This window comes from Rhea pennata, chromosome 14 (assembly GCF_028389875.1).
Source record: "Rhea pennata isolate bPtePen1 chromosome 14, bPtePen1.pri, whole genome shotgun sequence".
NCBI classification, from domain to species: Eukaryota; Metazoa; Chordata; class Aves; order Rheiformes; family Rheidae; genus Rhea; species Rhea pennata.
The window spans coordinates 533,907-560,448 of NC_084676.1; the positions used below are offsets into that span (position 1 = coordinate 533,907).

A 26,542-nucleotide genomic window follows, 5' to 3' on the forward strand; every position below is an offset into this window, starting at 1 on the left:
AATCTTACAGAAGTAGAATCGCTGTCCCCTACTCACCACCTCTTGCAGTATACTCAGGATTTTCTTTTTTTGAGGTATCTCTTCCAAGCTGAAGGTTCTGCTCCTATGGAACCTGTCCTATTCCTTAATCATTCTTGCCATCCATTACCGTCTTCAGCTTTACTATTTCTTTTTTAGATAGAGCAACCAGACTGCACAAAATTCTGCTGCTGCAGATTCACACTGCAGCAGCATTCTATTTCTTGTTCCCTTCCTCACCAGCTCCTAGGGCAGCAAGCCTCAAGCCAAACATGGAGCTCAGGTTTCACTGTACTAATCACAGCTACAAATTCTTCTGAGAGGGAATTGCTAGTTTAGAGCCTTAGAGCCTATCATTGTATAGCTGGGACTGTTTCCCTTCATACACACCACTCACTGTAATATCAAAACACAAATCTCTCCCACTATTTCTCTGGCCAGATATCAGATTCATATATAAGTCTGAGAGCAACTTTAGTTTCAGTCTTGGAAAAAATATTAATCAAGCACAAGCTGCCACCTGTTTACTCCTTTTTACAGATCCATACGCAGTGGGATTCCAGCAGTAACTTCCTCCACTTGTGAGAACTAACCACTTATTGCTCCCCTTCATTCTCTTTTAGAAGGGTTTTAAGTCAGAGAGATTTATCCTTATCCCATCAAGGGGCATCCTAACCATCAAGGTTAGGAAATCACTGTGAAGGATTTTTTTTTTCCTGAACTAGTACTTTGTGGTAGCCTCATTTATACTGTCACTTGAGACTCATCTCCCTTGGCAAGAACAGCCCTGTAGAAGCACAGCATGAGCAGTAGGACTTTTTGCTCTAAAGTTAGGCACAGAAAAACAAAAACAAAACAAAAAACCCCCCAAAAAACTAAGAATGAAGAGAATAAGGGGACAGCATGATGCTGGGAAAGTTTTTCTGTTAGCAAGCAGGATCCCCAAATAACAAGCCTTCACACCTTGCCAAGGTAACATTTTCACTCCTTACCCTCCCACAAGAGGCCACACACAAGGTTGTCCTTCCTAAGCACTTCTTTTGAGCTCAGCATACTTTGTGAATTTAAAGAGACTAGAAACCAGAACAAATTTGCTACCATCTATTGGAACAGACTATACTGCTCCTTGCTATCTCAGCAAAAGAGAAATAGTATATACAGAAGAGCCATCTGTATTTTTACTTCTCATTTGTAAAGAGGAAATGCCAATCTCTATGGACAGTTGCCTGCAAGTCAAAACCTTCAAATCGATCAGTTAAAAAGCTAGGGGAGGAGGGTAGTGGAAACAATCTAATCTGTGTAATGAAACAAGGTTAAAAGCCTTCTGTTGCATAGCAAACAGTATAAGAAACAGCTCTCTGAAAAGCAAACAGGAATTAATGAGTTTGAAAATGATGAAAATCAAGCTAGAATGTCTAGACAACTTCTCCCCCTCTCCCCAAAAAAGTCAAATTAGCAGGTTTTAGAAACTTGAAGTCAACAAGTTTGTATTTAAGACAGCAGCTCAAGCACTGCATCTCACATACTGGTATAGTCAAGAGGAATCACATTTTGTGCCGGCCAAATATTGATGCACTTGGCCTTTGCACAGGTGAAGACAGAGGATATGGTGAGAGGCACAGATCCTGAGAACAGCAACTCGGGCACACTGATGCAACCCACCCCTTCCCATGCCTGCAGCACTAGGAAGTAGTTTTCCAATACAGAGCTCTAATGGAAAGTACATTTAACATCAACAATCCAGTTCCTGGCAACAAGCCTAGACCTTAAATTACATTTCATATGAACAGTATCCAAATGCAAAAAAAAAAAAAAAAAAAAAAAAAAAAGTACTTTTAAATGGCCCTGGCGTTTCCCTCTTACCAGCTTCTTTCCAAGTTCCATTTTGTGATTGCATAAAAGGTACATTAAAGATAAATGGCAAGATACTCCATTTTGCTCTATTTGTTTCCAGGAGGAGCTTCTACCAAGGTTTACCCGCTCTGCCCCATCTATTTCACTAGGGAGCAACATCAACCTAGTTGAATAGATGAAGTTCTTGTGCTGTCCATTTATTCCATCAAAAGCCTCCCAAAAATATTTTGCTTCCCAAAACACATCTAAGGAAGCGAAAAGTCCAACTTCATACTACCTATGGAAAAATAAGAAAACACTGCTTTTGTTCAAACCAATTTCATTTAAAGATCACCAGCTGGTATACAACACTCCATAATAGCCAGGAAGTGATGGGCTTCCTCGGCTTTATTCAGATGATTGCCAGTCATTTTCTAAACATCTCAGAAGCCATCTGAATGACTGAAGCCATCAAATTAGTCAACCCTGCTAACTGAAAAACTGCGAGTTTGGACCAATGAGCAGTTAAGTTTCACAAGTTCTAGAGCTTGTTTCTCCTCTCAGTAGCTCTGCAAGTCCTATGGATATCTGAAGTCTTCCCTATTGTGTAAGTGGAGAATGCACCCGACACATGTAAGAATGATGCCTCTGCCCCAGTTCCTTGTTTTCTGTCATGCCTTATGGATAAAACTCACCACTGGCACATGCTTCCAGATGATTTTGGTTTCAAAACCCAAGGTGTTGTTAAGTGCTAGAGGGCCCAATATTATGTTGACAGTATTTACCTCAGATGAAACAGCCTTTTTAAAGCTTGAAAATCACAAGAACTATCCTTGCTGCTCTGTGTTAAGAGGACTTTGCAACAATACAGTCTCATGCCCATGTGGGTTTGAGTCCAGGAATCTCCTGCTGCAGATAGACTTCAATGTCCTGTCAGTTATTAACATAGAAGTATTTCTTCAGAAATACTACTCTAACCACCTGTTTTTCCCACTTGCAATATGTTGTCTACTGTGTATTTACACACTCCTCAGGCTGCAGAAGCAAGAGTGAGAAACTGGAATAGCTGCTTATATAGCTCAAAGCCACACACACAAAAACAAAGCTCTTCTACTGTTATTATACAAACTGTAGTTTTGTGTGGAAAAATCTTAAGGTTTATCAGATAGCTGATAAAAGGTTATAAGAACATATAGCTTAACACCAGAGACCAACAATAATGAAGTCAAAAAGCAAAGACCAGATCTTCTGAAGATATAAGGCTTGATGCTGTACACAAGCTGAGGTTCAGCAAAGTTATATAAGTGTCTGCAGTAAAAAGTATGAGAAAGAGACCTTTATGGAACTCGTTGCAGATATGGGCATTAATAACTTATTCCATGTCCTGAATTCTTCTTGTGCAACCTTCTTGTTCAAGTCTTTGCATATACGCTACATCATATATGTTCTCACACATTTCTGGAAGCATCTCTAAAATACTATGTCTGCATTTAAAGAGATATATTAAGACAGTTTAAAGGTACAACAAATCCTAAAACCAAAAATCACTGAAAACACCTGAATGTCAACAAAAGTTGAACTAGAATCTGGAAATGATGGTTAATGTAAGAATTCTTGATGTTCCAACTGAAAGCAGAATGAAAACAGACAATATACCTGGCAAGAACATTAATAAGCACTTGTCAAGATAGATAATACATTTGTATTTGTTGTTCAGATGGTACTCTGGCAGCATACAGTAATGGAACGGCCTCCCCAATATTAATAAACTGACAGGGGATAATGCTCTGATTGAATGATGATTTGTTACCCTCTCATGTGGGAAACACACTGGAGGGTGGCATACAGCTTCTCAGGGACAGTCAAGTAAGCGTATGTACACCAAAATAAAAACATTTTTTTTTCCCCTGACAGCTTCATCATTTCATTACTCAAAACTAGGTTTTCCTTACAGGCTGGAAAATTGAGTAGGATTGAGACTTTTCCTTACGTCTTCTTAGTTAGTCTCCTCCTGCTTTACTGTACCATACCTGCAGTTGTAACACGATGCTTTACTTCAACCCATAACAAAGATGCAAGAACCCTCTTTAATGGCTACTTGTCACAAGATACAAGTAAATACTTTTAATACAACACATTGTCAATAGTTAAATCAGGAGCCTTTGCCTTACACTGTCAGAGGTACAATAGTTATCCTTGCAACAGTTCTACATTTCAAGTTGAAGAGAAACTAATAGAGTTTAGAGATCTGCCATCGATGGCTCAAAACCAAATGACACTCCAACAATGAATAATGCTAATGTGGAAATATCTTTCTGATATATAACTGAAAGAAGCAAACGTTTGAGCTTAGTCATCATGACCACTGATCTCAAGGAATACAAAAAGCCAGATCCACATTATAAAGTAGGCCTACTTCTCAACACACCTTGTAACCCTAACTGCCGGACAGCCATTTACTGAGGCATACTGCAGTTCCCTCCCTGCCTGCAGCTCAACTTCCTTCCAAAGGAAACAAGAAAGCGAAGGAAGCCAGAACACATAGTATTAGTAATGTGCACTCTCATTTCTACACCAGCAGGTCATGGTTGGGACATGCATCCGGTGGCTATGACAACAGAGGGCAATAAGGCACCAAAGACACTAGGCAAAGTGTATGCAACATTTGATAATCTGGAGGAAAGCAATGTCTTCACATCATATGGTGAGCAAGCCTCAATAATTCTTCCAGATTGCCTTGTGTGGAATCTAAATCAACAGATGGCACTATGCCAGAACCTGACAATAATGATCCAATCTGTTTGAATGACTCATGCTTCTTACTATATTTCCCTATTCCCAAAAATGACCGAGTGTTATTTTCTACTCATTGAGCCATATGGTGGCAGTTCAGAACAGGAAATTAAGACAAAGTACACAAAACAGGAGAGTAGAAAACATCAGTATTGAAGGTAGGTATTTGAACACTGCTCATTCAAGTTCAAAACTCACACTAGAAGTTTTCACCACCCATTGTTAAGTCTACAGCACATGATCACGAGATTTAGAAGATGTATTGGGAGAAATGCAGGCCTATTTATTGAAAATTTGAAGTTAGACAAGTTTGCTCCGCTCTGCTACAAAGAGTAACATATTAATCTGAACATCCTCAGCGCTACCCTTTAGAGCAAACAATTCCTCTATTTACCTCTCCAGATATTTCTCTACCAACCCATCATAATGCTACATGCAGCAATATCTCTGTTTATGTTTGCAGCAGCACTTCAGATTTTTTTGGAATGAAAAGCTACCACCAATTTAAAGTATAACATAGACTGACTACTTGCCTAGAAGCTTGGGAGATATATGGCAGTAAAACACCACAGCTGCTTCCTTTAACTGACTTTGGGGGTACTACCCAGCAGCATTAGTGTCCTTCACCCATGCTGGGAACCACTCATTTATACAACATTCCCCTGTGCCTCTAAAGCCTCTACAGTGAAGACATCCACCAGTGTCTGCAGATTATCAGTTACTGCTCTCAAACCTTTTGAGGAATGACAAATCAGTATTTTAACAATGATGGCCTTTATTAGAAATGAAGCAGACTGTAACAGATTTAGAGTGCTGCAAAAGTTTCCGCACTTCATAAAAATAGCTTGTGCAATGCAGATTTTTATCAAACATGCACATTAACTCTAGACCACCCCTAAAAAAAGCACTGAAATATAGTCAATATTATTAAGTCCCAGCATTTTATGCCTCCTTTCTCATCTATGTGATATAGTAATAGGATTCTTATTACCAAGTGTTTCAAGGAAGAGCTAGCCTTTTTATTAGGCAAACTGATGCAGTAAAAGCATAAAGAAGTTGGCAGTCACTCAACACTATAGTTTTAACACACCTACATTTACTACATTGTAGACATTTACACCATTTAAACAGCACAGCTAAACCTTCTGTTTATACAAGTCTCAGAACAACAGAAGCCCTAGCAAAAGGGGGAAGCATCAAAAGCAAAAATGCATTTTTAATTTTCCTTTCAGATATAGCTAAACATGAATCTGGGATGATGGAGACTAGTTGAACAAGACACAGGTCTCCCATCTCAGATCAATATGGCAAGAAAAATGAAGGGAGCAAGCTCCTTCCTTTAATTCTCCTATTTCACCAAGACATTTGATTATGCAAATAAAGTCTCTAGTGGCTACAGAAACAGGAAATGTAAATCCAGGACATCCACATTTAAGCCCAGGGTGCAGTATTACTGTTTTTAAACTCAGAGGATTGCTAGCATACTTATTGCAATATGGTATTAACTGCTTTGACTACTGATTTGCCTCTCGTCTGCACCTTCATTACACAGATGAGCAACTGGAACAGGGAAGTACTGTTCTCCCTGACGCACAACATAAGACTCCACAGTGACTTTACAACTACATTGGTCCTTACAACAAAAGCTTCAAAAAGTTTAAAGGAACTTGCTGATAAATGTAACTGACAGAAGAAGGAGGAACATCCTGAAGCAAGCAGCACTATTGCCCTGGCCAACAGAGGGAGAGTTTGTTGTTTAATCACTCCCTTTGCCCCAGAACAGCATCTGTTCTCATCTGAGACCTCAAAAGACTTGTGCTGTTGCCACTAGAGCAGTCAGCCTCATTGCCAGGCCCTTCCCAGAGGGAAGGGCTCTCCTTTGCTCTTCACCCTGAGATGTTTTGCTCTTCCTTCTCCTCAGGAAACAAGGGTGGCCAGCATGTTTCCCAGAGCAAAGGCTCCACACCTGGGGGGGGGGGGGTAGCACACCAGAGCCATGTCTCAGACCCTCTTTGCCAACAACTGGGCTTCCCACAGCTGCCCCACAACCTGGCTGCTCCCCTGCTCTGGTTCCTCTCCTGCCCTTGAAGCCCTCCTCACCACCAACCCCTGGGGAAAGGATGGGGCAACTCTGCCCCATACCAAGCTCTTGCAGACTTCCCTCAGGCTGCTCCCAGCTCCATACACAGCTTTCACAGATCTCCCCTCCCCCTGCAAGGCTGCTCCCGGCCCCAAATACAGGTCTCACGGACCCACCCCCACCACCAAGGCTGCTCCCAGCCTCACACACAGCTCTCACAGAACTCCTCCGCCCACCAAGGCTGCTCCCAGCCCCACACACAGCTCTCACAGAACTCCCTCCTCCCAAAGGCTGCTCCCAGCCCCACACACAGCTCTCACAGAACTCCCTCCTCCCAAAGGCTGCTCCCAGCCCCACACGCAGCTGCCCCAGCCTCCTGCCCCGAAAGTTCTCCCAGCCCCACAAGCTGTCAAAGCCCCCGCCCCAAAGGCTCTCCCAGACCACAGCGCCACACCAAGCGGCTGCAGCCCCCCGCCCCAAGAGCCCTCCTAGCCCCCCCCAGCCCTCCGCGCGAGACCGACCTCACCAGCCCCACCCGCACCTGAGGCACTGCCCGTCTCGCGCCGCCGCTCTCACCTGCTGCGCCTCCCGCCGCTACAAGTGACGTCAGAAAGCAAAGGGAGGAGGCAGTCGCGCGACTGCTAAATAAGAATCCGGCTTAGCCGGGGGGGTGGCGCCGAAGGGAGAAGGGACGTCACGGTCACGAGCCCGTGCTCGTGCTCGTGCTCGTGCTCGTGCTCGTGCTCGTGCGCGCGCGCTTCGCAGTCACCCGCTGCGTGAGCTGCGGCGCCTCCGCACCTCCTCTGCGCCTGCCCGCTCAGCCAATGGGCGAGAGGCAGGGGCGAGGCCCCGCCCACCACGGGGCGGGACAGGGCGGCCTCGCCCAGAACCCCGCCCTCCCGGCAGCCCCCTCACTCTCCCCACTCCTTCCCCCCGCCGGCCCCGCCCGCCGCAAGGTGCCGGCCGGGCGCAAGCGCCGCTCGCCCTCATCCGGCCGGGAACAGGGCGAAGGGGCGGTAGCGGCTGCGACTGGCGGAGCCGGATACCTCAGGGCCGCGCCGGGCCCAGGGCCTGGTTATCCTACTACCTGCCTGGGGCTGCCACTGTGCGCGACCCCCCAGGAAGAGGCTGGGCCTGTCTCTGCCCAGACATCGTTAACCTCTCCATTTGCCTCCTCCAGGCAGAACAAGTGCGGTTTCTTAGCCCCTGCTCATCCTCACCTGCTGCAACCCTTCATAAATCCCTGCTGGCTGCTCCCAGTGCCCCTCTTGTCCTTCAGGTGCTTGGAGTAGCTGCCAGGGGGATTTGCTCCATCTCCTTCCCAGGCACTGAGGTGAGGCTGAGCAGGTCATAGTCTCTCAGGTTCTCCTTCTTGTCCTCTTTGAAAACATGTGATGCTTGGCTTTGGCCACCCAGAAACCTCCCCAATTGCTCTGACCTTCAGTGGCATCGGCCGCCTCCCTCAGCACCCTCCCATGCATCCCACCTGATCCGGTGGACTGCAGTGTGTCCAGAGAGCTCAAGTGCGCCCTAAGGCCATCTTCCTCTCCTGTGGGTAGTTCCTCACTCTCACAAGCTTTGCTGTTAGCCCCAGGGACCTAGGAGGCTCAAGAACAAACCTCAGCAGTTAAAAAGAATGAGTCGAAGACCGCAGACCTACATATTCCTTGGCCTGCCTTCTGCTGCCAGTGTACCTCTAGGAGCTCTCCTTTTTCACACCTCCCGCTGGTTCCTACCAGTTCCCACTCCAGCTGAGCTTTGGCTCTCACAGGTTGACCACTGCCCCTTCCAGGCAACGCCTTTGCCTTCCTACCAGGTTCCTCCTTGCACCAACTTCCACTTTCCTGTGTGCTTGTATCGGAGCTCAGTCAGGAATCTGCAACTATGCTGTTTTCTGCCCCGCTTGCTCAACTTCCTGCACACAGGGATGGCCTGTTCTTGTGCTTGGAAGCGGTCATCCTTGAAGATGAACTAGCTGTCCTGGCCCCTTTGCCCTCCATGGCAGTCTAACACCAGATCTTGCCAAACAGATCTCTGAAGAAGCTGAAATTTGCTCTCCTGCACTGGGGCTGTAGTTCTGAAATGTGTCTTGCACTTTTCTCTCAGGAGCTGAAACTCTGCTGTCTCATGGTCACTGCAACCAAGGTTGCCCTCAGCTTTTGCATTCCCAGCCAGCTCTTCCTTTTTTGTGAATAATGGCTCTAGCAGAGCATTTCTCCTAGTTGCCTCATCAATCATCTCTGTAAAAAAAAAAAAATCCTTAACACACTACTGGATGCAACAAAAATCTCCTGGATTGCAGACATCATTCAGATATCGGTAAATATATATTAAAATACTGGTGCATTTCTGAGAGATTTAAAAACCAAAAAGGACTTTTCTTGATCATTCAGTCCCTGCTCCGTTTCTGTCTTTGAGACTCTAGGACAGACAGAGAAATGGTTGCTTAGCATAGTTGCCTTTGTGTGAAAAGTCAGAAATCAGAACTTACCAGAAATTAATCTAAGTTAGATCTTAAAAATGAAATAAAACAAAACCCAAAGTGCAGCTGAATTAAAACAGATCTAAGAAAGAGGAAATAAGGCCACAGTGCAAAAAAGATAAGGCTGAGGTTAAAGGAATGTGGGTGCATACCCTTAAAATTAAATGAATGTTCTGCCTCAGTTTTTTGACACAGAACACACAGACAGCAGCAGATGAGCTAAGAGGAACTAATTCGGGGAACTGGAAATGAACATTTCTGATGCAGAAGCAAGACTGGGAGAGGTTCATCTCCAGTAGGGAGCTCTGATAGGATGACAGCTCATAGCCCTCCCAGGACAGAGCATGGTTTTGAACGTGTCTGTTAAATCTGGGGTGAGAGACTTTGCCTGGTGAAGGCCCTGAGATCTCTTCTGCAATACCACCTACAGCAGAGTGAAAGAAAAGTTTTTGATTTGCCTGCCAAAAGTCAGGCTAATAGGCAATGTGATTGCGTACCTCAGGAGGGAAACATGGTGGAGGGAAGAGCTATTCAAATCTAAAACCAAACCAACTATGTATGGAATGTAGCCTGAAATTTAGAAGACAGTTTCTAACCATCAACATTGAAAAGGGTCTAGAACTGCCTCAAATAAAAGCAAATATTTAGACTGTTTATAAAGTGGATGTAGATACATTTAATACTGGACTGTACAATCGAGGCTCCTGGGATAGGATTCAGCAATCCTGGAGACTTCTCCTGGCCTCATATCCACACAATGCTCCCGTTTTCTGAGGGCACAGCTAGAGTTGGTAGGGACAGCTCTGCCCTAGAAGCTGCAGTCTATCTCCTTCATATGCTTTCCCTACAATATTGTTTACATATGCATTTGTAAATGGCAGGAACATGCATACCAGTGACTTAGGTTTTGGTACAGTATCTTGTAGCCTTTTGCTAATAACAGGAAACTAGCACATGAAAGCTTCCAAGCACAGATATTGGGAAAGCCCTTGTCCTTATAGGTCAGGCCATGGGTCAAAGTACCATGTTATCATGCCTGCCTTGAGCACATGGCTGTGACTCATACTTATGACTCACTGCCAAGGGGACAGCCACCTACTGCCTGATGGCTGCTCCCAAGTCACTCCTGTGCCTGGAGTGGTGCAAAGTGTTTGGGGAAGCCGTGGCAGCGTCTGAGTGCAGCATAGTAATGCACAGGGACTGGAGGAACATGCTCCCTGTTCCTGCACTGTCTTAGAGACACAGAAATGAACTTCCTTTTCCTCATCATGAATTACTATCTAAAATCAAGCCGATTTAATATTGCTTCTCTGATGAGGCTCATTTATTCAAATTAATATAGGAGATGCTCTATGCTTGGGCAATAGAAGAATGAGATATACACCTACCACTCTTCTCTATGAAGTATCCCAGCAAGCACTGTAGTGAGTGCATCACAAATTAAACCTTCTGGCTGATCAGAGGTGCAAAGCATAACCTTTTGCAGGGCCCATCTCAGGGAATCAACTTCTCTGGCTAAGGCTGTGTTCTTCCTAATGCAGTGAGCAAACTGCCAACTCACCCATTCAGTCCCTTCTCTGCTCCCAGCCACCCTGCTGCCAGGTCTGGCACTTGTTGGTGCCTCCCCTGAGGCAATTTACTCTGCAAATGGGAAGAAAACTGACATAATAAGATAAATATCCCCTGGATAATTTTTCACCGTGCTAGTGAGTTCAAATTCTTGTGCAGAGGGTTTGGAGAATGAGAGAGCTGGCACAGATGGGCTGAGGGGAAGGCACTGCACACATGGGTACTACAGAGTCTGCTCGGCTGCCATCTCAGCTGCCCTAGAAGTGGCAGCCTAACTCCTTCATATGTAGCTTTCATTACAATATTATTTACATATGCATTTGTAAGTGATACTCCTTGGCCAGATAACATTACAGCAGACATGATATACATTGTTCTGCTGGTTAACATTAAACTTGTCTCAGTTCTTTACTGCAATGCCAAGGGGTATGCACCATGGTCTTGTCAAACATTAATTAAAAAAGCCGCTTTGAAAATGTTGCGTGACAACATTAAGATCTTATAAGGACACTTGATACTTAAATCTCCTTACTACCCACTTTTCAAATGGTTCAAATGTTAATACAGTCCAAGCTTGATTGCTCTTATTACCACTCCAGCAGACATTATATGCTCATTTGGGGGTTTACCCACTTTCAGTCAGTTGTGTTAGCGCGTCATGAGAAGATACCTGTGAGGCAGTAGGAGCATCCTTGAAGTGTTACATATGTGGAACTAAAGGGATTCAGTTCAACTCCCATACAGACTTCACTGTGAATTTGTGTGGGAGCGTGACATGGTCAGTACTGAGTCTCAGCCAAGGATAGGAAACTTCACAAGATAAGTTAATGTGATCACTTGAAAACGTTGTCTGAAATGCTGGAAGACGTGGAGGCTGTCCCCTTTGCATCTTTCTTTTACCAGTAATTTTCTCCCTCATTTTCCCCCGTTTATTAATATGACTTACAAATATGACTTATTCACAAACATGGGAAGGCAGATATGAATCCTGTTCATTAAGGAAAACATGCTGCCAGGAAACTCTGGTTTAACAAGTTTTTTTTTTTCACCCAGCTCTCACTGCCAGGAGGAGCTGGCCTCCTGATGCCGGCTCAGTGGATTTGCAATCACAGCTTTTTCCTTGTTGTTTACTTTTTTTCCCTCTTATTTCCCAAAAGACATAAAAGAGCGAATGACTTGACCTTGTAGAGGACAAATACCAAAGCTGAACCTGCACAGCATGCCAAACTGCAGAGAAGAAGGTGAATTGTAAGACAGAGAGAGCAGAGTGCAAGACCATTGCCCAGAGAACCTGGTGTGGTTCCTTTTCCCCATTGTGCCAGCCTTTTGCATCTCTTTCCATACAGTCATTCAGTTAAAACTTATTGCAAAAGCCTTGTGAAACACCTCACTGTCTTGCAAGAAGGTTATGTGAGATTACAGGATGCAGGCAGGGCATTTTTCTGGTTATTGCTTTTGGCAGGGGTGTCTGTGGGGCAGAAGGGATGAGAGAGGACACATCTGTACATTTTTCTTTTCAGTTATGTCCATTGAAGAGGTCCTGTCCATCCCCATGCTTCCACCAACCTGAGTGTTCATTCCCACTACACGCCAGCCTCTCAGCACAAAAACGCCTTTGCAGGACTGTGTGAGCAGATTCAGAATCAGTAAAACATTATAGGATGAAAATGCTACCCTGGAGTATAAAGTCAATGGATCTTCACTCTGTGTGCTGACCCACCTGGGGACAAAGGTCTTTTCCCCCCAAGCATCTGTGCTACCAGAAAAATTTCCTGACTTGCTTGATGAAAACTAATAGTGTAAATATTAAGGTCCATAGTTTCTTCCTGGGACATAGCTGGATTTAGAAGAAGAAATCTGTCTGTCCTGCCAGGAGCTCTGCCTCGGTATCTAATCGAAATAAAACAAATGCTGCCAGACTGTGAGGGAATTGGACCAGTATTTCTGAGACTGGAACTGTAGCCACAGCATCCTGCAACAACACAGACTGCAAAACACATTTGTGAAATTGATCCCCACTGCACTGGCCAATCCTTTCTGAGTCATATTCTCCTGACACTATCTTTTCAACAGGTTCAATGTCCCTTCACATCTTTCTAGCCTTGGCTGGATGAGTCTAAGCAGTGCACTCTGAAAACTGGAGCTGCGACAGGCAGGTGAGGTTTGTTCATCCCTTCTTCCTCAGAATGGCTTCTGGTGTGCCTTCTACTGACTTACCTTCTAGACCAAACTTGATAATTTCTCCTTGCCTTGGTTTCTCCATCTGGCAGTGAATTGGGAGCATTACTGGCAGCATCTCCCTTACTCCCTTCTTGTCTTCAAAGTACTGGAAAGCACCATGTGCTAAGAAGTGCAGAAGGCTGTTACATTGCTTGCTATGCCCTGACACTTGTGCAAGATATTGCAGAAGTTGATCTGCTCTTCTGCTTCCATGTCACAGGACTCTGGGCCCTTCCCAAGCTGCTATCTGACTCTGAGTGTCCTTGAAGTCTCTGACTTGGGTCTCTGTGCTCCATCATGCCCAAATCTTTTGATCTCTACCTGCTTCCTGCTTGTCTCTCACTCCCATGCCACCCAGTGAAACAAGATGTATTCTGGAATATCTGAAGGCTTTTATATTGAGCTATATTGAAATAATATACCATTGAGGACCAGGCTCATAGTTGCTGCAAGGAAAATAGTTGATCACTTTGGATGACATTATTTAGGCTAAGGAGACATCTGGTTGTGATCCACTGTCCTCTGCATCAGAATGTGATGCAGCAAATCTTGAGCTCGAATAGCTGATAGCTATGTAGTGGGATTTGTGTGTTGCTTTGCACAGCCATGTAACCTAAGTTTGTTGGAGCCCTGGCCATGACAGTAGGATGAGGTTTAAAACCAGCAGAGCTCTTCTGAGATCAGAAGAGGTGCCTGAGGACTGGAAGAAAGCAAATGTCACTCTAGTCTTTGAAAAGGGCAAGAAAGAGGATCCAGGTAACCACAGGCTAACACTGGAAAGGTGATGGAGCAGCTCATCCCGGATGTCATCTCTAAGCATGTGGAGGATAAGAAGGTGATGAGGAGTAATCAGAATGGATTCACAAAAGGGAAATCATATTTAAACAGTCTGATAGCCTTCTATGATGGGATGACTGGCTGGGTAGATGAGGGGAGAACAGTAACTGTTGTCTATTTGGATTTCAGTAAAACTTTTGACACTGTCTTCCATAGCATCCTCATTGGCAAGCTCAGGAACTGCAGGCTGGATGAGTGGACGGTGAGGTGGATTGAGAACTGGCTGAAGGGCAGAGCTCAGAGGGTTGTGATCAATGGCACAAAGTCTAATTTGAGCCTGTAGCTAGGGGTGTCCCCCAGGAGTCAATCCTGAGTCCAATTTTGTTCAACTTATTCATCAATGACCTAAAAGAAGAGGCAGAGTGCATGCTCAGCAGGTTTGCTGAAGATACAAAACTTGAAGGAATGGCTGATACAGCAGAGGGCTGTGCTGCCATTCAGATGCACCTCAACAGGCTGGAGAGATGGGCAGAGAGGAGCCCCATGGAATTCAATAAAGGGAAGTGCAGAGTCCTGAGCTGCATCAGGAGTAGCATTGGCAGCAGATTGAAAGAGATGATCCTTCCCTTCTGTTCAGCCCTGGTGAGGCCAAACCTGGAGTACTGTGTCCAATTCTGGACTCCCCAGTAGAAGAGAGATATGGCTCTACTGGACTGAGTCCAGCAAAGGACTACTAAGATGCTTAAGGGGCTAGAGCATCTCTCATGTGAGGAAAGGGTGAGAGAGCTGTGACTGTTCAGCCTGGAGAAGAGAAGACTGAGGGAGGATCTTATGAAGGTGTTTAAATATCTGAAGAAGAGTGTGAAGAGAATGGGGCCAGACTCTTTTCAGTGATGCCCAGCAATAGGACGAGAAGCAACGGGCCCAATCTGAAAAACAACAAGTTAGTTCTCAACATGAGGAAAAACTATTTTCCTGTGAGGGTGACAGGACTGGAACAGGTTGCCCAGAGAAGCTGCAGAGACTCCATCCGTGGAGTTATTCCAAAGCCATCTGGACACAGTCCTGTGCCACATGATCTTAGTGACCCTGCTTGAACAAGGGGGTTGGACTATACGATCTCTAGAGGTCCCTTCCAACCTCAACCAATTTGTGGTTCTGTGATTCTGTGACTCCAGGCTGAGACTTAAATTGTCTTCTGCTTTGAGGAGTTTTCAGGGTGCAAAGCAATTGATGACAAATCAGTCTGTGCTGCAACTGGGCTTCTTGTGTGATGCCAAGGGGCAAACAGAGCATCTGCCAGAGGCCAGAGTCATGTGTCTCCTTGAAATGGTGAGAAATAGCTCAGAAGGTCTGGAAAGATGAATCAGTTTGGAGGCTAAATCTTGGTGGTAGAAACTAGAAATCCAGGTTCTACTTGTTGTTCTGAGTTCAGACATACCAAGTCTCTTGGCTTCTGAATCCCCAGATCTTCAGATGTAAGCTACTCTGGATCTAGGAGAGCAATGCCCAGCAACTCCAATATGAAGAAAGGCCTCATTTCTTATATTCAGCCTCTGCTGTTAGCTCCTGGATAGGTCTGCCTATCTGCCCTGGGAGGTCTGGCAGGACTGATAGTTATTTCCCTGAAGTCAGACTTTAAAGGGCCATGTCCATGTGAATGACGGTGAGCTCTGCATAGGGGAACACACCTTGAGGGCTGGGAGCTGGGAGATCCAACAATACCAATACTCCGGTATATCTAGTGTGTGAGGCACAAAATTGGAGAGGTGACACAGCACTGCTTTTTCCTAGGCAAGGCCCTGGATTCAAGGAGTCCCATTAGAAGGTACATACTGCTGGTGAAGCTAGAGCCATGGCTCTTCTGCTGTGCCAGAATCAGAGAGGCTTGAGATTTTTCTTAAATATATGAATGCTCTCTGTACTCCCAGTGTGACTGATGGAAGTACCATCATTTTACTATGCCTCAGTTTTCCTATCTGCAAAAAAAAAAAAAAAAAAAAAAAAAAAGGCTGAGCACAGGCCACACCCAAAAGAGGAGAGAGGGTTTCAACTCACTGTAGTGTGTAAGGAAGGCTGAGAAACCCAAGGCTAGTGCTGTTGAAAGTACGGCTTTGTGCTAAAGAAAAGTTGATTGTGCTGGGATGGTTTAGTCCATGTCATCCACAGGTGTCAGAGCTGCTAAGAGGCATGTGCCTCTTATCTTGCTGAACAAGCACTCTGCCGCGGTTGAGGGAGGGAATATCTCAGTGCTACCAGGACTCTGCTCCAGAGGTGTTTATGTCATGGGAAACCAAGACACTGGTCCGATAAACCTGCTAATAATACATCATTTCTGGGTTAGCCTGACTATGATCCAGCAGAGGAGATCAATAGAGGTTGTCAAAGCAGATGTAAGCTGCAGAAACCTTGCATGTGTTCAGGGCACAAGGCTCCCATGTTGTTTTATGAGAGAACTCTGCTGGCTGCATAGGATCAGAGGACGAGTAGGGGAGCAGCAGCACAGCAAGGCATAAATGTGAAGGAGCGGAGGGGGCATGGGAATGGTCTAGAAGTTATCTTTCCCTTGTAGAGCCAGAGCAGCTCTGATCCAAAAGGATTGGGATTTGGAGGGCAAGCAAGGACAGATCCACCAATGGGAGGAGAATTCACCTGTAGACACAGGGTTTGCAGACCTGCCATATTTGGGGTCCTCAATACCCAAGATGTAGATGCTTTGTGGAACATAGCATCCTGGCTGCTGGCAGGCCAAGTAGCAAATGCCATACACGTGCAGAGAGAGAGACTGCAAAATGCTGCGAGGTGCTAGTTTAAGAAGGCAAGAAATTGTTCAGAATTGCTCACAGATAGGATAACCTGCTCTCACTGTAGACCACACTTTATGCCAGGACCACATGGATCCAGCCCTCTGAAGGGCCAGGATCTTCTCCTATTAGGGTCCTCTCTCGTTACTGTGATGCCAGCCCCTGCACAGCTGTGAGACTGCAGGCAGTGGCCTGGTAATTGGCATATGTTAGAGCAGGCATGTGGCTGCTTTTACTGCAAAGCAGCCATAAATCAGCCGCAGAGCAATCCCAATTAGTCTTAGGCCCCGGTGCAGATCCTTACTGCCTCTTTGCACCGTGAAAGTCAGGAACAAGGGCTGGACATGACCTTAATCCTCATTCTAAAGAGTCCTATTTACATGGCCAGGAGTCTGGGCAGTTCTTGGAGTACCTGAAGAGGTCACCACTGCTACCATCACCAGGAAGATGGTGACATGTGGCAATACCAGGGGGTGGCAATACCCATGTCGGCATAGCCCTCTAAACCCAGGAAGTCTGTGGGTGAGAAGATGGTGCAACACAAGACTGGACAAAGGAAGATTTCAGTGTGAGTTTCACCAGGGTCCTGCAGATAGCATGATGACTGGAAAGGCGAAAGAGATGAGATTTTACAGGAGCGGAATTATATATTGATGGTTGCAGGTTTATGCTGATTTTACCATGCTTCAGAGCAGACTGGCTATAGATGCCCTATGCAAGGCAGATGGAATAGCATTAGAGAGAAGACAGTAACATCTGTTTTTGGGGGTTGGACTAGATGATCACCAGAGGATCCTTCCAACCTTACTGATTCTATGATTCTATGATCTACACCCTCATAACAATGGTTTGTGCTTCTTAACAAACCATTTTATCCCAGGATCACAGAGCACTTTACAGATCTTAAATAATTAAGCCTCAGAGTGGCACCATGTGAGATACAAACATCTCCCTCCCTTCTGAAATTTGGCTGTCTGAGGTGGCCCACATCAGCGTGACCTGACAGTGAGCATGAAAGGAGAAATTTTCCCTCTAGCTGAACATGCCAAGGGTCTCAGAGAAACTACTAGTGAGCTGAGATTTCCCTGGGACACCATGAGGATGTGTGGTGAGATATTCAACAGCCACATGGATAAGAGGCCCTGACTCTACAGAAGTCCTCTCTGGGCTCTGATTTTGTTCAGTGTTTCTCTGCTAACAGCTGGATAGCTGGGATGATCACAGTTTTTGACTCTGGTCATGGACAAAATGGGCATGACCCTTATCTAACTGGGACTCATACCCCCTCTATCCAAAGACTTTGCATATGTGAGTCAGGTTGGAGGTCCCTGACAGGGTGTTGGAAACTCCTTGTGCCACTAAACCAGGGGATTTTGACATAAGCAGCACCATCCTTCACAGGACACCCATGTGATCTGCCTACAACCCTTCTGCCTGTGCTGCCCCGAGATCAGCCTCGACCCCACAGAACTTGCTTAACTCAGACCCTTTCAGGATTTTCCCCTGGCTGCTGGCAGAGCCCTTCCCTTGCACTGATAAGTCTCATTCCCATGGTATTTCTACCACATGGGATAGCATATAGGCACCACTATCTATTAGAAAGGTCTCTACCTGCCCTTTTCATCCTGCTCTGCTATAACTGGGGACTGGCCTTATTTCAGGTGCATGAGCAGCAATTTAACAGCTTGCAGATACAGGAAAAGGCCATGTCTAGCTCCTTGGGGGTTTCTGACACTGGCTTTCTGTCTCCTTGCAGTGGGATCCAGGTCCTTTCAGTCTTGCCTATGCCAGAAAGATGTAGCAACTCCTGCATTTGAACTCTGCTCCACTGCTGTAATGGTGCAGAGTTCAGCCCTGGAAAACCTCCTGCTGGGTAAGATGCTGGCACAGAAAGGTGCTGGAGGGAAGGAGGAAGGAAGTAAAGGCTGAAATCACATTAGGAAGCATTGTGAGTGACAGTGGAGCCCTGGGAAAAATCTCAGCTGTGGAAAAGGCTCTGTCTGAAAGGCCTTCACTGCTAACTGAGTGTTTTCTGGTTGTGGAGGAGGTGGCTAAAGCTCTGAGAGGCTGTGCCAGGGGGATCACTTGCTTCTGCAGCCTCAGCAGAGCTGAAAGTGCCCCAGTAAGCCCCACAGCAGGGCCCAGGCATCCTGGCCTCTCTACCAGAACAGGGTGGGAATGAGTGGCTTTCCTCCACTGTGAGCATCCCTCATCCTGTGCATGGCGGCCTGCAGACGGGACCCTATGGCTCTTGGTTCCTTTAAAGCCCCAAATCCCTATGTCTGACACAAAACAGTGTGATTTCCTGCAGAAAGACTGACTTTTCTAGCTCTGGTCCTTGTTCTTATACCTGCATTGCCCTCTGCTGGGATGCTTTTGTCTTTCACCATGTCCATCTATTTTGCACAGTTCCCTGTTCCCCCTGGATTAATGGCGTGACCCTAGAGTTCTTGGATCTGTGCAGGTATGTGAAGTCCATCAACTGAAGCTAACAGAAGCAACAAAGACCTTTACTTTGTGCTGAAGAACCATCCCAAGCAACAAAGAGGACTGGGGTGAAGGTCTGTACCTCAGTCCCTCCAAGGCATCTGTGTAATTCAATTAGTGGCGGTGGGGTCAAAATTTCCCTCCTCTGATTGCAGGAGGCTTTCTAGGCAGCTGGGTCATGATGACAGATAAGCATGGACTAGTAGGGTGAAGACCAGCAGAGAGACTGTAGTGGGCACAGCCACAAGAAGATTGAATGTGGTTAGGTCATATCCTGCTGGGGGCACCACCCAGACCCCCAAACCTGTCACAGCAGCCAGTATCTCCCATGTCACCCAGTAGTAAACCACATGAGACCATGCTGCTAGGCTGGCACAGCCATATGAACCCGAAAACTAGACAGCCAGGCTGCCGCTCACTACCTTGCTGAGCCAGCTGATCCCCATCAGCTCGTGAGAGTAGGTACTGAGAGTAGGTATATGGGCTGTCTTTCTGGGGGCAGATTCATGTTTCCTGGGGGTTTTGGAGGTGTTTGTAGCCTTCATGATGTTTCCCAACGGGGTCCTGTTGTCAAAGGAGCTTCACAGAGAAATCAAACTACAGCTTCTCCTTAATGGGCCACGTGTGAGCCTTTAGGCCCAGCTGGGGTCTGCTTGCAATGTCCTGGAGCCCAAATACAAACATAACTTCAGATAAGCCTTTGGTGTAGTTTATTTGGCTCACTAGGCCTGTGCTTTTGTTGCTTTACTATCCCTAGTAAAGCCTGGAGTGGGCTAAAGGACTGGAGAGATTATTCTTCAGTCATTCTGTGCCTGTTGGAAGCTCTGTGTCTACTGGCTATGCTGTTGACCTTGATGACATGAACATCCTCACAGGACAAGATTGTGCTGCATCTGCAAGAGGTGCTGGAGCCACTGGCAGAACTAAGCTTGATGCACATCCTTGTAGCTGCCGCTGGGGATGTGCCTTGCCTTCCATTCACATTTCTTATGAAGTTCCCCTCCCAGACACCCACACTTTTGCATCTGCCGCTCAAGCTGTGTCTAGCTCCACAACTGAGGTCACTCTGGCATTTGAATTTTTGAAAAAGGAATTACATTTGTGCTTCTTGTGGCATCACACAACCCCTAGGACTCCTCCTGCCTCCAGCTCTAGGCTGGCTGATGGAGAAACCCTTTGCCCACAGCTGGGACAGGCCAGGAGAGAGGCATGTTCTGCAGTGCAGTGCACCGGCATCCTCTAATGACACTGTTATATATATTCAGCAAATGCCAAGATAGCTAGGTTGCCCACTTCAGTCCATCCCACCATGTTGGCACTGGCTGATGTGTTGCTCACAGATATTTTGGAGGCTTCAGTGGGGCAGAACAAGCTGGGTTCCCCCTCCTTCTGCCCTGCTCTACTGCAAATCCTGAGCTTCAGTTTCCTGGGCTGCAGTTTCTCAGGGGTTAAACAGGGACCGGGACAGACAGTGTTTATGTCTGTGTATTATTGCTGCCAGGTACGGCATCAGCAAGGATTCTGTTCCCGACCCTTTCAGACACAGGAGCAAAGGAAGCTGCAGTTGCTCCCACACTGTCTGGAGTACTGGAGAACCTGTTACCAGGTCATGGAGCCCTGGCTGTTGGCTATGTGCCAAAGGCAGCTCAGGAAGCCCTGCTGCTCCTGCAGTGTGCTGCCCCAGAGACCCTGGGAGTGTTCACCAGCTTGATTCCCGCAGGCTCTGATCTTTCCTTCCCAGCCCATTCAGGGTAAAGGCAGGGAGCAAGAAGCCTGAACAGGATGGCATTACCCCAACCGATGGTGAACTTAGTAAGACAAAGAGCTGCGCAATTGCTGCAGGATTTGGCTACCTGATAACTCTGTGCCTTGGCCAACAAGCTAGGTGGCTGATGTGGGGTTTGGAGCGGCAGAGCAGGGCCCTGCTTGGGGGAAGGTCAGGTTCCTCTGCCAGCTCCCCAGCTCCACTGAGCTCTCACAGTGGGGATCTGAGAGCACAGGGCTGAGTGAGTTAACTTCACTGCAGTAGAGTTTGGCTTCGGTCAGGAAGTTTGATTCAGCCATGCTCAGTGAGGTGGCAGGATTTTATGGCACCTCAGTGTCGGCCACAATGCCAGCCAGCAGCTCTGCTCGGTGTGTGGTGGAAAAGCATGGACAGCTCTTCCCTGGCCATTGCATTAGACTGACAATGGGCTTTATCTTAGGACATCTGGACTAACAGGACATGTCCCAGTGCTGTGTTGCTGGTTGTTGGCCAAAGCCAACAGCTCTCCGCTGCTCCCCACTGAGGAGGAGCTTGGAAATGGCCCTGGAAAAGCCAGTGTGCTCACACTGGCTTTGTAGGATCCACAGCAGGATTGTTAATCCCTGTACGAATGAGTTGATGTGCTTACTCAGTGAAGCAACAGCATGAACAAGGCAGAGATCAATTGCTGTGAGCAATGCTCCAAGGCTGGACTTGCTTTTACCTCCTGCAGCTGAGAAAGAGGCAGAGGAGTGACCTCCAATATACATCCCTTTGCACCTCTCTTGCAGAAATTGCCCAGCAGAATATAGTGCTATTGTCTTCTTGGGAGGCATCTCAAGAAACCTTTTTCCACAGTGGTGGACATCAGTGATTGGGGAAACCTTTGTGAGATGCATAGAAAACCTGAGCATAGGGATGGAAGGGGATGGGAATGGGATAGGAATGGGGATGCAATGGGGATAGAGTCTGGGAATAGACAGAGATGGAGAGGGAAAGGGGTTGTGGGTAGGATAGGGTTGGGAATGGAATGAGAATGGAATGGAAATGGGATAAGGATGGGAATAGGAATGAGATAGAGGGGAAGGGAGCAGGATGGGGAAGAAAAAGAAGATGGGGATTAGAATGGGATGGAGATGGAAAGCAGAAGGGAATGGGGAGGAGTCTTTCTCTTTGAGAAAAGACCGGGAGCTCACATCAACTTAGCCACATTGGACACAACAGCTTTGGTAGCGCTGAATGCATTCCTCCTCTGTTGTTATCCTGAGGGGCTGTGGTGCTCAGCCAGCCAGCCGTGTACCAGCCAGGTTTTATTTTACCTTTATTTTCCTATTGACTTGGGGGGCCTGAAAACTTGAGTAGTGAAATGTGACTGCTTGAGACTGGGTGAAAATGCACACAATGAATATGCAATGCAGTGTGGCACCAGGGATTAGTCACCAAAATTGCAATTAGGAAAGAAAATAACAGGTTTGGGTTTACAAAATTCTTTCCAAGAACATTGCACTTCTTCTAAGTTGAGATGGTATTTTAGACTGGTTTATGGGCCATCGCTCTGCATCAAAACATATATGTATATATAGAATATAGTGAGACTTCCAGAAATGGAAGAAGAGGTAGCTAATCTAAGACAGTTCAACAATTAAGGGAGGAGGGGAAAAAAGCATCTATTTTTTTGCAGTGGCAGCACAGGCACTTTGGGAGAAACATGAGTGAATGAGCAGAGGAAATCACAGCAAAACTCAGGAGCAGAGGACAGTGGCACTGAGCATAACACGAAGTCCATGGTAAGGTAGATAAGCTGGGCAGAAAGGGCGCTTGGGAAGAGTCCCAGGGAGTGGTGCCTCCCAAGGCCCACCATTATCCATTTCTCAGCTGTGCAGATCCCAGCACCTTGCTAGAGAGAAAGTACAGCAATAGAGATATCTGCACGCATCGATAGCAGTGTAGTGAGGTGTCCAGAAAAGCAAGAATCAGTCTTTTGATTGTTTTCCCAGTAGCTTTATTCTATCCTTTGATTAAGACACATACTGCTTTGCAATGAGCAGAGGTGCAAAGCACCAAGAAGCTCTATCAGGAATGAGAATATATATAATCTTCATGGCATTGCACTAGCAACAGCTTTCAGCAGGTCTTGGGGACAGGGTCAAACACAGCTCTGCAGATATTTAGTCCACATGGTGCAAGACAGACTTCTGACTCCTTGCAGTTGCCATCACCTCTAGCCCTAGTACTGGAGGGAAGGGCCAGTGATCCCCCAAGAGGATCTGCAGGACTTGAACATGGCGAGTATGAGTTCCTTCACAAGGCTAGGCCTTACTTTAGAGAGTAGCAAATGGCCAAAAGGCTCTGAGATGCTCAGGTCTCCAAAGGAGACCTGAGCTCTCCTCCATCCTGGCAAGGAGACAGAGTTACACTGTCTGTGCTAGGACTGGGCAGAGGAAAACTGCTACTCATCTATCCCTGGGCAAGTAGCAGGCACCAGCCAGCTCTCAACGGTGTGCATCTTGGATTTATGTGTTTTCATTTATTTTAATTAAATGCAGAGATGTTCCAAAGCAGAGACCAGACAACTGCTACCACCACTGGGAAGCAGAATGCTGCTTGCTAACTGCAATCATCCTCCTGCCCTGCCTCTGTCCCTGAAGCAACAGGATGCAACATCTCCAAGAGCTGTCAGTACAAGTGCCATCCTCCTGTCCCTTGACATTGCCAGGCAGCTGTCAGGCAAGCAACTAGGCTCAGCCCCAAGGACAGGCCTGCTGCCTCACAATGTTTCTGTTAGGAGGCTTCTGGTCTCTAACATTTCTTCCCTCTAGGTTTTCTACCTTTTGCTAGAGTCTAGGGAAGTCTAGGGACTTCCTCCTCGAAGAGCAATGTGGCTGGCAGCCACCATGCGCATGCTGCCAATGGCAAACCAAAGCAGCGCAGCAGCATGTCCGTGGGTCATGCTTAGTGACAGTGATACAACATGACAGGATCTCTGCTGGCTATGGGCCATTTTCAGCCTGAGATCTCATCAGTCTTTTCTGTTCAAGGACTCCTAGATGTGCTGGACCCAAGCCCCTGTCAGAGCACGGTTTGAATCTCCATCATTAAGGCCACTGGGAGCAGTGGATGCTGGTCAGTCGTCTTTGTCGCCACTCTAGTGATGGCATCCAGTAGCAGCTTTAATCCCTGTGGGACAGTGCCAGTTAATATACAATGTGGACATTCCCAAATATTTTGTTCCATTCCTTGGATATGTCACTTTTCCAGAGAGGCCAGGAACAAGAGCTCCCTGGCTCCTGTGGGACAATGACAATCCTCTGCCCCTTAATGCTAGCTGCAGCCCTTTCACAGCATCCCAAGTCCATTCCCTCTCTGACCACAGCTGGGCCCCACATGGGTAACCACATGCAGTCTACAACCCCTGTAGCACAGGGGACTCATAGCTCCAGGCAACACTGGGGACAGCGGTGGAGCAACACAGTTTGTGTAGGGAGGGAGATCCTATCCTGTTTCTGGCACATAGTAACTCATCCACTTCAGGAATGATCCACCATCACCCATGGGGCTCTCATGCCCTGAAGAGGGCCCCATCTCCACACTCAGAGGAGCCTCTAGGCACTGCTGGGCTGCACCAAGGCCATGACAAGGAAAGGGAGCAGCAGTGAGGAGAATGATATCATCAGTAACGTTGCAATTTCCTTGGTGGCTCATTTTGTTGGTGTTCTTCCTGCAAAGCAGGAAGTGTGCAGAAACATACTCCACAACAGCGTTTTAGTAGCTCTGACTGCAGGACAGCACTTACTGCCTTTAGGGGAATATCTCATTTTGTAAGGAGTTGAATGGAGTCCATTTTTTGAACAACTTCTGAGGAGAGTTATGCCAAGCAGGGAGCAGCAGGCATGGGAGCTGGCCATGACTGAATGAGAAGCCAAGTGAAGGCACTCAGTTCCTTCAGATTAATCAGCACAAGGGAAAGACGCAGTCCTGGTCATCAAGGAGCTGGGCCTCTTCAGCCTGGGGCAGAGAAGACTGAGGAGGGATCTTATCAATGTGCATAAGTACCTGAAGGGAGGGTGTCAAGGGGACGGGGATAAACTCTTTTCAGTTGCCCCATGTGACAGGACAAGAGGCAATGGTCAGAAATTGAACCACAGAAAGTTCCACCTGAACGTGAGGGGGAATTTCTTCACTGTGAGAGTGACGGAGCACTGGACCAGGTTGCCTAGAGAGGTTGTGGAGTCTCCTTCTCTGGAGATGTTCAAGGCCTGCCTGGATGCAACCCTGTCTAACATGCTGTAGGTGACCCTGCTGAGTGGGGTGGTTGGACTAGATGATCTCCAGAGGTCCCTTCCAACCTTACTGATTCTATGATTCTGTGGGCTTTTCGCTCTAGTAGGAAAAGATATGGAGGGTATGTAGCTGGCCTAAACAGATTTGGACTAGAAATGTGCATGTCTGGCTTCTTGGGACAGATGGAGGGCAGTGGTAGAGTCTGAGATGACTGAGGCCATGGTCTGGACTGAGCCTGATGGTCAGGACAGGATTAGGTCAACTCAACAGGAACTATGGGCTTGGCACAGAAATGACCGGGAGAGCTTTGGCATAGGTAGGACCATAGAGCATCTGAGAAGGTGCTCCTAACCATCTGTCCAGAGACTGTATTCAGATTATCTGTGAGGGGTGTCCTGCTAGCTTACATTGACTGTACCAGGAGTACAACAGTCTCAGAATTGCTTGGAGTTTGCTGGATTTTGATGCTGGACGAAGTCTTCCAAGTGTATTTACTATGCGGTCATTTGCCATGTGGGCATGGAGGTGTGTGGTGTGATCTACCTCTGTCATCCTGGCTGAGTTCACACACGGAAGAACAACTGCACGCCAGTTTGCAGGGTAAGCTGATTTATTATATGGGCCAGGAACAATAGTAAGTACTTAAATATCTTCTAATTTAGTCTATACTTAAGCAGCTACATAGCTACTTTGAATTTAAAACACTGCTATGTGCTGAGCTGCTCCTGTGAGATACAGGCTGTTTGTTGAGCTGGCTAAAATACAAATTAAAGAGGTCAGCATCAGGCAACTTTATTTCATAATCTTGGGGCCAGTATCTAATACACACACATTTCATGTGAACACCTCATCTGAGTGCTGGGAACAGCATATACAAAAATAAATACATTGTCAGCCTTGTTTCTAATTTAAAAGACTTTCATCCCACAAAGTCCTTCCTGTGGAAAGAAGGCTCTTGGCAAAGCTGAATTTTAATCAAGCATGAAGGATCACTCCCTTTACTGTAAAACCAATCCATAATAACCCCCTAGATGTGCCCTGGGACATATACAGCAGCTCTGCACTGTTTTGAGCTGTGGTTTTGAAGTTCTCCTGCCCAGGATGCTCCACTAACTGTTGGCATCTCATTGATGAAAGGGCTGAGCTAGATGGAGAGTGAAGCCATTTTCCCTATGAGAATTAATGCAAGAGAGGAGGGACACATGCAGAGGTTTGGGAATACACATCGTTTAAACACCTAGATGAGGCACACTTGGTGTAGTGGGTAACAGGCAGAACTGGTATTGTCTGCTAATTAGAGATTGACAGGATAAGTGTCTCTCTGCCAGTGCAGTGCTCCCTGAAGGTAAGATAGCCCCAGGTCCCACTTTGCTCCTAGGCTTGCCAGTTGAGTCACTTTTAGGCTTTCTTTAGGAACATGGTTGCTGCTACCTGCTGCAAGTAGGATGTTCCAG

The 26,542-nt window shown here is 46.6% G+C and overlaps 1 protein-coding gene across 2 annotated transcripts in view; it reads right to left on the bottom strand.

Moving 5' to 3' along the window:
* The window catches only part of CYSTM1 (cysteine rich transmembrane module containing 1), a 33,238-nt gene extending 25,776 nt beyond the window's left edge, over positions 1 to 7,462 (bottom strand). Inside the window, exon 1 of one of the 2 annotated variants that reach the window (XM_062587457.1) lies at positions 7,266 to 7,462. The gene's annotated coding sequence lies outside the window, so the exon portion shown is untranslated. The remainder of the gene's footprint in view (positions 1 to 7,265) is intronic. The other variant, XM_062587456.1, reaches the window with a different exon arrangement.
* Between the last annotated feature and the right edge of the window lie 19,080 nt (positions 7,463 to 26,542).